Consider the following 11,419-nt stretch of genomic DNA (forward strand, 5'->3'; position numbering starts at 1 on the left):
CAATTACCGCCTTGGTTGTTGTTGTTCCAATTACCACCACCTTGTTGTTGATTGCCCCAATTACCTTGGGGTCGCCATTGTTGGTTTGAAGAGTTGCCTCTATTGCCTTGATAGTTGTTAACATATTGTACCTCTTCAGTTTGCTCATCATAGCCCTCATTTTGAAACCCATCACACTCATCATCAAATTGCTCGAAATTCCCTTGGTTTTGTTGCCTCCTTTGCCTTCTCTTGTTGGTAAGCAAATTAACACTTTCCATAGCATTCACTTGGCGAGGGTTTTGGACTTGTTTCAACAGTGCCTTAGCCAATTGGTTCATAGTAGTTGTCAACTCCGCTATAGCTTGCCCATGGTCGTGTAACTCCTTATGCAAATGAATAACCGTAGGGTCACCTTGGGGAATATTGGCTCTACTTTGCCATGGGGAAGATGTATCCGCCATCTCATCAAGAATCTCGCAAGCTTCATCATAAGACAACTTCATGAAATTACCTCTGGCCAATTGATTGACTATGCATTGATTTGTCGTATTGATGCCCTGATAAAAGGTTTGTTGAATCATTGCCTCGGTCATGTCGTTGTTTGGGCATTCTTTCACCATTGTTCTAAACCGCTCCCAAATCTCATGCAAAGGTTCCTTGGGTTCTTGCTTGAAAGCCAATGTCTCATCTCGAAGTGCCACCATATGCCCGGGCGAGAAGAATTTAGCAATAAATTTATCCGCCAACTCTTCCCAAGTTGTGATGGAATGATTGGGGAGTCTCTCTAGCCAATCTAATGCCTTTCCCCGGAGTGAGAACGGGAAAAGTCTCAACCTAAGAGCATCTTCGGACACATTCGTCTGCTTTCTACCCCAACATGTATCCACGAATCCTATTAGATGTTTGTAGGCGTTTTGATCCGTAGCGCCCGTAAAATACCCATGCTGCTCAAGTAAGGTCAACATCACATTGGGAGTGACTATAGCACTCGCGTACCCTTGATTTGGTAGCAATCTAGGGACCGCTCTTGGAGGTGGCGGAGGAGGGTCTGGAAAATTGTCATTAGCATTGGCCTGACGGCCTCGTCTTGGTCCGGGAGGTACAAGAGACACCTCATCCTCTCCAATTTCATCTACCTCCTCCCCCGCAAGCACATTTCCAAGAGGGTCGTTCGCGTTTAAAGCCATTGGGTACCTGTAGCAATCACACACAAAAATTAGTAATAAGGAAGGAAAGAAGAACAACACGCCAAACTAACTAAATAGATAGACAAAACCGTTAGCTCCCCGGCAACGGCGCCAAAAAGTTGATCGCTGCCTACTCCGTACCAATAAAAGGTAGCAAGAGAGGGTCGCAATAGCTTTTACCCGATATGAGGGTCGGGATCGAATTCCTCAGAGAGCTAGAAATTGGAGCTGGGTATCTATCTAGACTAGAGTCGTGTAATTGTTCTAAATGTCACTTCCAACATTTCTGGGTTTTTCAATTATAAACTACTATTATCAAACTACTAATTGAAACTAGATTATGCTACGAAATAATTGCTAAGGTTGTATCTAATGGGAAGAAGGGCACTAGGGTCGTGACATCACCTAGGTGGCTAATTGACGGGTAGATGTTACTAAGGTTCGATTGACATAATTGGGGCTTATGCTATAACTGTTGCACAATTTTACTCACTCTCACACCTCTCGTTAGAGAGAGCGATTTTTCCCACTTGACTCTCTCGAGACCAAATGGGTAGGCAAATTAGATCAAGCAACTAGGGTTCAAGTAGGGTGATTACTCTCTCGAGGTTTAACCCGTTAATTGGGACTATCATTTCTCATGAGTCCATCCCAATTCCTTGTTGGGTCAATTTTGGAGACAGACTCTCTTTCTCAAGAAGAGTCTTATCCACAAAGCACAAATCAGTGTTTGCAACCACCTATTTATAGATTAAAACATAAAATCAACCAAAATAGCAAACACCCATAGTCAATCTAACCCTAGATGGAAACACCCATCAATTACCCACACTAGGGTTGAGCCACAACCCTAGCTAATGGGTTTAGCTACTCATGCTTGAAGGATAAAATGAAGAAATAGATGAAGAACAAGACATATTAATTAAACACTAAATTAAAGTACAAGAATCTATCGTTAATTTGAAGCTAAGGTGCCAAAAATGGCTACAAAATAGGTCTCACGAGCGCAGCTCAAAGTCTGGAATTAACTGATGACCTAAAAATGGTAAAATGTTCTATTTTTACTAGGCTAGAAAAACTGGACAAAAATACCCCTACGGGGTCAGCGCGGGCCGCATGAAATGGACCGCGGCCGCGCTAGGCTCTTTAACTTCAATTCTGAGCTCTCTGAACTTGGCCACCACGGCCGCGTAGAATAGACCGCGGCCGCGGAGGAAGCTGGCGCGGTCCACACGATCATGACCGCGGACCGCATGGCTTGGACTAGGCATAATTCCATCTCTTTGAATCTCTTGTCCGCGGACCGTAGTGCGACCGCGGTGGGCCAGTGCGGACCGCGCTATGTGTACCGCGACCGCATCGCCTGAAGCTTGGTTTTGCCAACTCTCTGAACCATCTAGTGCGGCCGCATTCGACTTTGTGCTATCCGCACTAGGCTTGTTTGCCCTCAGTTTACTTGGCCTTTTATACTTGAGCAGGTTTCACTCCTTTTGAGCGGATCCTTGACATTTCGTCACTTTGTCGATCAAACCTGCAATCAAGCACAACTTATGAGCCTTTTGGGACTATTTTGTAACAATTTATATTCAAAGCGTAGGCAAGTAGGAGCATAAAACATGTTAAATTCCCTACTTATCACTCACTCTGACTGAAAAGTTTAATAAAGTCGCCTATCCATCATGAAACATGTGCCCTCACCACAAAATCGAGAAAGATAGTCCGCACACTCAAGCGTAATTTAAGGACTTCAAAACATTAGAAGAATTCTCTCACTCTCTCAAGAAGTTCACATGCGCACAAAAGGTACCATATGCTTGCCCTTAATGTAAATCTCTACTAATGTATGCTTGCTCGATCTCAAATCAATTAGGACTTTTCATGGTTGTAATGTGGGCTAAGGGACGGGTAGGATACATTTTGGAATAGTAGCTCACCCTCCTAAGCCTTTAACACATCACATAATCAACTTTGAGCACAAATTCTTCAATCCCAACTTCCATTTTTCAACTAAAATCACTCCCAACAATGTTCCCTTTTTCTTTAAGCACTACCTTAATGTATACCCACTAGCAAGAATAGGACAACAATTTATTCACTTTTCCTTATCATTTTTTTTCCAAATGTTGCTAGTGGTGTATTATTTTACAAAATAAGTGTACCCTTCTTTCTTTTATTGGTTCCACTCAAAAGCCACCCCACACTCAGTCCCTTCTTACTTCTTTTAACGCTCATTTTACAATTAAAGTGCCTTAAGAGATAAAGGATCAAAATAATATCAATTAAGAATAAAAAGGGTATAAGCTTGTAATGCGGGTGCCAAATAAAAGTATATAGGCTCAAAAGGGTTAACTAGGGGTAGATTTTGTTTGTGGTGGCATTGTAGTTCAAAAAGGATCAAAGAAGGCCTAAAATCATATTTCAAACCGAGTAGAACCTAGGATTTTGCTTCAACTCACATATCGGGCAAGTTCTAGACACAAATGTACAACATGAGACTTATACAAAAACCTCACCACACATTGGCACATGATTCACTCAGGATGACTACATTTCAACTTTTAATCAAAGCAAGTACTGAGTTAAGCCCCAATTTTTAATGCACACAGCATAGCAGTTAGCAGAGGAGTCAAGACAAGGAGCCTAAGCGTCACAAAGAAGCTATTCAACTTTTAAAGGCAACAATAGTTCTCACAAACTCATGGAGAAAGTTATAATCCACATGCTCCGGTCTAACTCTGTAAGTATCAAACAAGTCACAGAATATGCTGAATTTAGTCTGAGTCTTTACATCCTACACTACTTTAAAAAAAAAACTAATACCCGGTTCAAAAATTCATCCCTTGGAAAAGAACTGATGGCCAAAGAAAAACCAAGGGGGATTACTGCCTAATAGATTACATTTACAAACTACTCAAGGCTAAGAAAATGTTTTTGTGCTTTTCTAAGGACCTTAATCCCTCGAGAGAATTGTCCAAGTAGTTCGTCGTCGGGAAAAGTCCTCTATTTTCTGATTTTTTTTATTATACGGATACTTACTACAACTATTACAATAAGATACTAAGAGTTACTACATATAGATGAATTTACTAACTATTACAGGCTATTAATTCAGTGAATATTACAGCCCCCAACAGTATCAAAAGCAACAAAAATTGTAATAGTTACGTACATTCATCCACTCAAAAATATGAGTAATCCCCCACCCCACACTTAGAACCGTGCGTTGTCCCCAATGCACACAAATAAAGCAGAGTAGGGTGAGAAGAAACTCCCTCAAGTCAAGGTGGAGGGCTCCCCCGCGGTCTGCAGAAGGGCAGCAGCAGTGGTATGGGCAGCCGGGACGGAGGTAGCATCAACATCTGAGTGGGTACTGGAAGCCTCCACGACATCTATCATGGCCCCCTCTGGCCTAGCAATAGCATCCTCCCGAATAGGGAGCTCGGTCACAGTCCTATCATCCCCAAGTGGAACTGAGTCTGTAGCATGAAACACGGCGGCCTCAGTAGGCATGGAGGATGGAGCCTCAGGGACTATAGGGGGGAGCTGAGGTAGATGGTCCAGCAGTGGACGATGTAAGCAGCTGTGAGATATCTATATATGTACGTTGAACCAAAGCACGGAAGAGTAATGATACCTCCCTCATCATCGTGGCCTGCTCAGCTTGGACTCGACTTAGATCCGCACGTGTCTGAATCAACTCAGCTCTAGTAGCACTCAACTCTGCCCGAGTCGCTATCAACTCAGTCTTGTTCTCTTGCATGTCAGCTTGCAATTGCTCAAACAACTGCTGAATGGTGAGCTTAGAGGACCTTCCTTTGTTCGGCTCTAGTACATGCGTAACATCATATGGTCTTCGAGCTTTAGCTTCAATGTCATCATTCTTCTTGTCCCATTTTACTCCCATCTCCGTCAAGTAAGCATAGGGTGTTTGCAAAGAACAACCTCCACTTGTAGTTCATCCTAGTGCACTGCATTTGGTCGTGCATGATGATCCCCAGGTTGAGCGGTATCCCCTCCATTAAAGCATACAACACTAGTGTTCGGTATCGAGGGACATCAGTTTTGTGTTGGCAGGGCATAAGCGGTTGCATAGGAAATTTAGAACCTCCCGTGCGAATGCGCTCATGAATTCTTTGGCCAGAGAATGGTACTCCACACTCCCATGCTTCCAATCTGCATCTTTCCTGGTACGGCATAGAACAGACTTAATGTGTGAATAATCGGGTGCTTTGCACATAGAGTCAAACCTGTCTGTTGGTGTGTGTGGCACCCCTAAGAAATTGTTTAGAGCTTCAGCTGAGACATTAATGTCCACCCCTCGTACTCTCACAATGTTGCCCCGTGAGTGACGCCAATTGGCGTAAAGCTCTCTGACTATAGTGAGGTTGGCCTTGCTATGGCCCTTCAAGATAGGTCCCCATTGTTGCACCTCTCGAATGGATTTCAGAAAATCTGGATATTTTTTCTTAAGTGCTCCAATGTTGATTGGCTTTCTGGAATATACTTCTTGGAACCCAGGATCTTATCATAAGCTCGAAATGCCTTTTCACTAACAAATTTCTCCTCCCAGGCAGATCGGTCTATTGGTTCGCCCTCATCTTCATCACTCATGTCGACATGTGGGAGCTCATCATCCGAATCAGACTCAGACTCAGATTCTGCAATCGCCTTCTGCTTCCCTTTATCTTTCGGGTCACTCTGCTTAGAGGATTGGCTTTGGTGCGGCACAGGTTCTCTGATTTCTATCCCCTTGCTTGGCGGATTTGATGATGTTGTTGTAGTACCCCTCTTCACCGTCCTTCTTACCAATAGTTCCTCCTCTTCTTGCTCAGATTCGTCAACTAACTGCCTAGTTGGCAGTTCCTTCACTTTCTCAGTCTGCTTCCTTTTGTTTGGTGGTTTTGGAGTACATGTTGCCTTTCCGGTAGGCTTTTTAGGCGGTTGTTTGTTATTATCTCTATCTTGTTGTTTGGATGTTTTTCTTGTTGTTGCCATTTTGTGAACCTAAGTACCTGCGATACAAAGAAGTCAACAATTTAGTGTGCAGAAACAATGACGTTTCAGATATAGAGCAGCTGTGCAAAAGCGTGTACTTCTAATCAATCACATGTCATGCCATTCAGTTCTTCATGAATACAACCCATGGCTCTCAGTATGGAGCAATTAACTGATACTTTCCGTCAAATTCACAAATGAGCATTGCACTTTATAGATATCATTATGCACGACAGGAGGTTCATCCGAGTGGCCCTCACTAACCATGTTCAATTACACATAGCAGCTCACTCGACCCCGCACTTAGTCTCATGGCATATCAATAAGCATAGAGCGCACAGAATTCAAATTGAGTGACACGTTACAATTCATGAAGTCTAGCATGTGCCTGATGTTCAGTTTAGTGGACAATCTATCATAGGTTCAAAACATGCCGACCAGGCTGTACACAATCAAACCAACGACCCCACACTTATTCGCTAGCATATACTAGTGTTGCTCGGTTACTCAGACTTCACCGGTACCTAAATTTACCTCACAGGCAATTCGTCGAACATGTAGTATGCAACAATTTTGCCTAGTTTGTTCTATCAAATGGGAAATTTGATTGCCCTCCCAAAATTAATGAGATGAAGGGAATTCTAGTTTATCATCTCGCCACCATTACAACTGACAAGAACGATAGCCCCAAGCTTCAAATTTATCTCAGTTCCCCTTTTTAATCACATATGTGATATTAAAATTAGTGAAACCTAACCTAGGGGAATTTGAGGGGTGGGGAATATGTTGCTACCAACGATAGAGAGAAGAGAAGAGAAGAAAGTTAAGAGAGAAAAGAAAAAAGAAAAAGGAAAAGGAAAACATACCCGTGACTATCGCGGTTGGAAGCAGTGATGGTGCGAAGAGGTGTGTTTGAATTGAGGGGAAACGGTAGGAGAGGGAATAGGAGTTTTAGGACTTCTGAAGTGTATTAGCAATAAAATACTTACCTGGTGTTTGCTTGCTGGACGTGACGCGTCCAAAGCGATTTCCCTGAACTTTATTTTGGACGCTGCTGTGGACGCGATAGGCGGACTTCACTACCTTGAGCAGTTGGTCCGTGAACTTTTATTACTGAGGGGGATGCGATGCATCCACCCTGTTTTCCCACACCTGACGTTTATTTTTTTAAAAATACATACAAGACTAATTCCTACAAAAATAAAAAGATTTCAAGGAACTCCTAGAAAAAGAAAGAAAATCAGAATTACAGAGCAAACGATAAAAATGAACAAACTACAAGAACAAAAGAAAATACTTGGGTTGCCTCCCAAGAAGCGCCTGATTTAACATCGCGGCACGACGCAACACGTTCTTCACGCATCAGCCAGGTCCATCGAGGTCTTATGACGTGCAATGTCACCACCCCGATAATGTTTTACTCTCTGCCCATTTACCAAGAATGTCGCATTGGAAATCGTATCACGCAATTCCACCGCTCCATGAGGTTTCACACTAACCACTTCAAAAGGACCCAACCATCGAGATTTAAGCTTTCCGGGAAAAAGCTTTATCCTCAAATTGAACAAGATAACTTCTTGACCTGGCTCAAACTCGCGATGTTGAATATGCTTATCATGCCACATCTTGGTATTTTCTTTATACAATTTGGCGTTTTCATACGCGTGCAATCGGAACTCATCAAGCTCGTTGAGTTGTAGTAACCTCTTCTCACCGGCTAAGTCCATCTCCATATTTAGCTTTTTAATTGCCCAATAGGCTTTGTGTTCAAGCTCAACGGGCAAGTGACACGCCTTCCCATAAGCTAACCTGTACGGAGAAGTACCTATGGGAGTCTTGTATGCAGTGCGATATGCCCATAATGCGTCGTCCAGCTTCCCTGCCCAGTCCTTTCTATTTCCACTTACTGTTTTCTCCAGAATCTGCTTTACCTCTCTGTTTGAAACTTCCACTTGACCACTCGTCTGGGGATGATAGGCAGTGGAAACATTGTGTTTAACTCCATACTTCGCAAGAACATTATTCAGCAATTTATTACAGAAGTGAGTTCCTCCATCACTTATCAACACTCTTGGAGTCCCAAAGCGTGTGAAGATGTGCTTCTTTACAAAGCTTACCACTACCTTTGCGTCATTAGTGGGAAGAGAAATGGCCTCCACCCACTTAGACACATAGTCGACCGCCACCAAGATGTACCTGTGACCATTAAAGTATGGGAATGGTCCCATGAAATCTATCCCCTAAACATCAAAAAGCTCTACTGCTAGTATATTCTGCAAAGGCATCTCATGCTTCTTCGTGATCGTTCCGGTTTTTTGGCATCTGCCACACTTTTTAACAAAGGCATGTGCATCCTTAAACAATTTTGGCCAATAAAATCGGATTGTAGCACCTTTTGGGTGGTTCTGTCCCCACCGTGATGACATCCATATGGAGAGTCATGACAGTCATGCAATATTGCGTGCATCTCCTCCTTAGGAACACAGTACCAATTGATCTGCACACTGCTTATATAGGAATGGCTCATCCCACATGTAGAACCTCACATCATGTAGAAATCGTCTTCTATTATCAGGTGTCAAATCTGGTGGTGTCACCCCATTTGCAATAAAGTTCACATAATTTGCATACCATGGGGCTTCACTTGAAGTGATTGCTAATAATTGCTCATCAGGAAATGTTTCTTTGATTGACTCTCCCTCAGCTACATGGCTCCGATTTTCTAATCTGGACAAGTGATCAGCCACTTGATTCTCTGTCCCTTTTCGATCTCGGATCTCTAAGTCAAACTCTTGCAGGAGGAGGATCCAACGAATCAGCCTTGGCTTGGCATCTTTCTTTTCAAACAAATATCTGATAGCTGAATGATCTGTGTAGACGATGACTTTGGTTCCCACTAGATAGGATCTGAACTTGTCAAATGCCCACACTACTGCAAGCAACTCTTTTTCAGTAACTATGTAGTTCATCTGGGCTGGATTCAGAGTTTTGCTCGCATAGTAAATGGAGTGAAAGATCTTATTTCTCCTTTTCCCCAAAACAGCTCTGATTGCTATGTCACTCGCATCACACATCAACTCAAATGGCCGCTCCCAATCAGGAGCAATGATAATTGGTGCAGTCACCAACCTTCCCTTCAGCTCCTCAAATGCTTTCAGACAAGCATCATCAAACTTGAAGGGGACATCTTTCTCAAGAAGCCTGCACAAAGGAGAAGAGATTTTCGAAAAATCTTTAATGAAACGACGATAAAAACCTGCATGTCCCAAGAAACTGCGAATGCCTTTGACGGATGTCGGTGGGGGTAATTTTTCAATCGCCTCCACCTTTGCTTTGTCTACCTTCAAACCATTTTTGGACACCTTGTGCCCCAAAACTATTCCTTCACGTACCATGAAATGGCACTTTTCCCAATTTAGCACCAGGTTCGTCTCTTCACACCTAGCTAGCACTTTATCAAGGTTCATTAAACAATTATCAAAAGAAAATCCAAACACAGAAAAGTCATCCATGAACACTTCCACAAATCTTTCAACCATGTCAGTAAAGATACCATCATACACCTTTTAAAAGTTGCGGGTGCATTATAGAGACCAAAGGGCATTCTCTTGAACGCATACGTGCCATAAAGACACGTAAATGTGGTTTTTGTCTTGGTCCTCTGGGACTATAGAAATCTAATTATACCCCGAATAACCATCTAAGAAACAGTAGTATTCCTGGCCAGCTAATCTATCAAACATTTGGTCAATAAAGGGGAGAGGGAAGTGGTCCTTTCGGGTGGCATTGTTCAATTTTTTATAATCTATGCAAATTCGCCACCCAGTGACAGTTCTTGTGGGAATCAAGTTATTATTTTCATTCACCACTACAGTCATCCCCCCTTTTTTAGGTACACATTGGACGGGGCTTACCCATTTGCTATCAGAGATTGGAAATACAATACCTGCATCAAGCCACTTAATAACTTCTTTTCTTACCACCTCTTTCATGATTGGATTTAGTCGGCGTTGTTGCTCCACACTTGGCTTGTGTCCGTCATCCATGAGGATTTTATGCATGCAAAAAGCTGGACTAATGCCTTTAATGTCAGACATAGTCCATCCAATTTCTCGGTTGTGCTCACGTAGCACTCTCAACAGCTTTTCTTCCTGCAATTTAGACAAGTCAGAAGAAACAATTACAGGTAAAGTGTCAGAATCACCCAAATAAGCGTATTGAAGGTGAGGGGGCAGGGGTTTAAGCTCCAATTTTTGAGATTCCTCAATTGACGTCTTTGGAGGGGGCCCACTTGGCCTATTTAGGGGCTCAAAGGGTGTATCCCTTGCATGTAAGCACACGATGCATCTAGGATATGCACCATCTCCTCAACCTCATCATCAATCACCAAGCTATCGAACAACATAAGTGCTTTCTCTAGAGAATCGTCTAGATATACACTCGTGTCAAGAATTTGCTCATCCGCCTCCACAACAGATATCATCGAGAGTTCCTCATAGTGGCGGGGAAGTTGGATTGCTTTGTAGACATTAAAGACTGTTTCTTCGTCATCCACCCTCAAAATCGTTTTTCCCTCTCTGACTTTAATAATTGCATCACCAGTAGCCAAGAGAGGTCGTCCCAATATGATTGGAACCAGTTCATCAGCCTCATAATCTAGGATAATGAAGTCCGCAGGGAAGATAAATTTCCCAATTTGCAGCAACACATCTTCAATTACTCCCCCAGGGTGTGCTATGGACCTATCAGCCAGCTGCAACATCACATTAGTTGGTCTTGGAGCTCCCAGACCCAATTGCTTGAACAAGGATAAGGGCATCAGATTTATGCTTTCCCCCAAATCACAAAGTGCACGACCCACATCAATATTACCAATTCGCACAGGGATGGTGAAGCTTCCAGGATCCTTAAGCTTTTGAGAAAGCTTGTTTGGGACCCTTGAAGTGCACTCCTCAGTAAGTGCAATTGTCTCAAATTCAGTCAATCTCCTCTTGTGAGCCACTATATCTTTTATGTACTTAGCATACTTTGGTATTTCACGAAGTACATCCACCAATGGAATATTCAGTTGAACCTGGCTCAACATAGAGAGAAATTTGCTGAACATACGATCATCATCTTTTCTGCAATCTCTTGGGGAAAGGTGGTGGTGGCCTTGCAGTCTCCACTGGTTCTGAACTTGCTTCATCTTTCTTTGACTCGTGTGTTTCTTTAGGAATCAACTTCCCCGTCGGGTATAGGTCTTGTCCTTTCTC

At 42.9% G+C, this 11,419-nt stretch overlaps 1 pseudogene; it reads right to left on the reverse strand.

Annotated features, from left to right (window-relative positions):
- LOC109205256 overlaps positions 1–11,352 on the reverse strand; it is a 44,827-nt pseudogene extending 33,475 nt beyond the window's left edge.
- Positions 11,353–11,419: the final 67 nt, after the last annotated feature.

Source organism: Nicotiana attenuata, unplaced genomic scaffold (genome assembly GCF_001879085.1).
Source record: "Nicotiana attenuata strain UT unplaced genomic scaffold, NIATTr2, whole genome shotgun sequence".
Lineage (NCBI taxonomy): Eukaryota > Viridiplantae > Streptophyta > Magnoliopsida > Solanales > Solanaceae > Nicotiana > Nicotiana attenuata.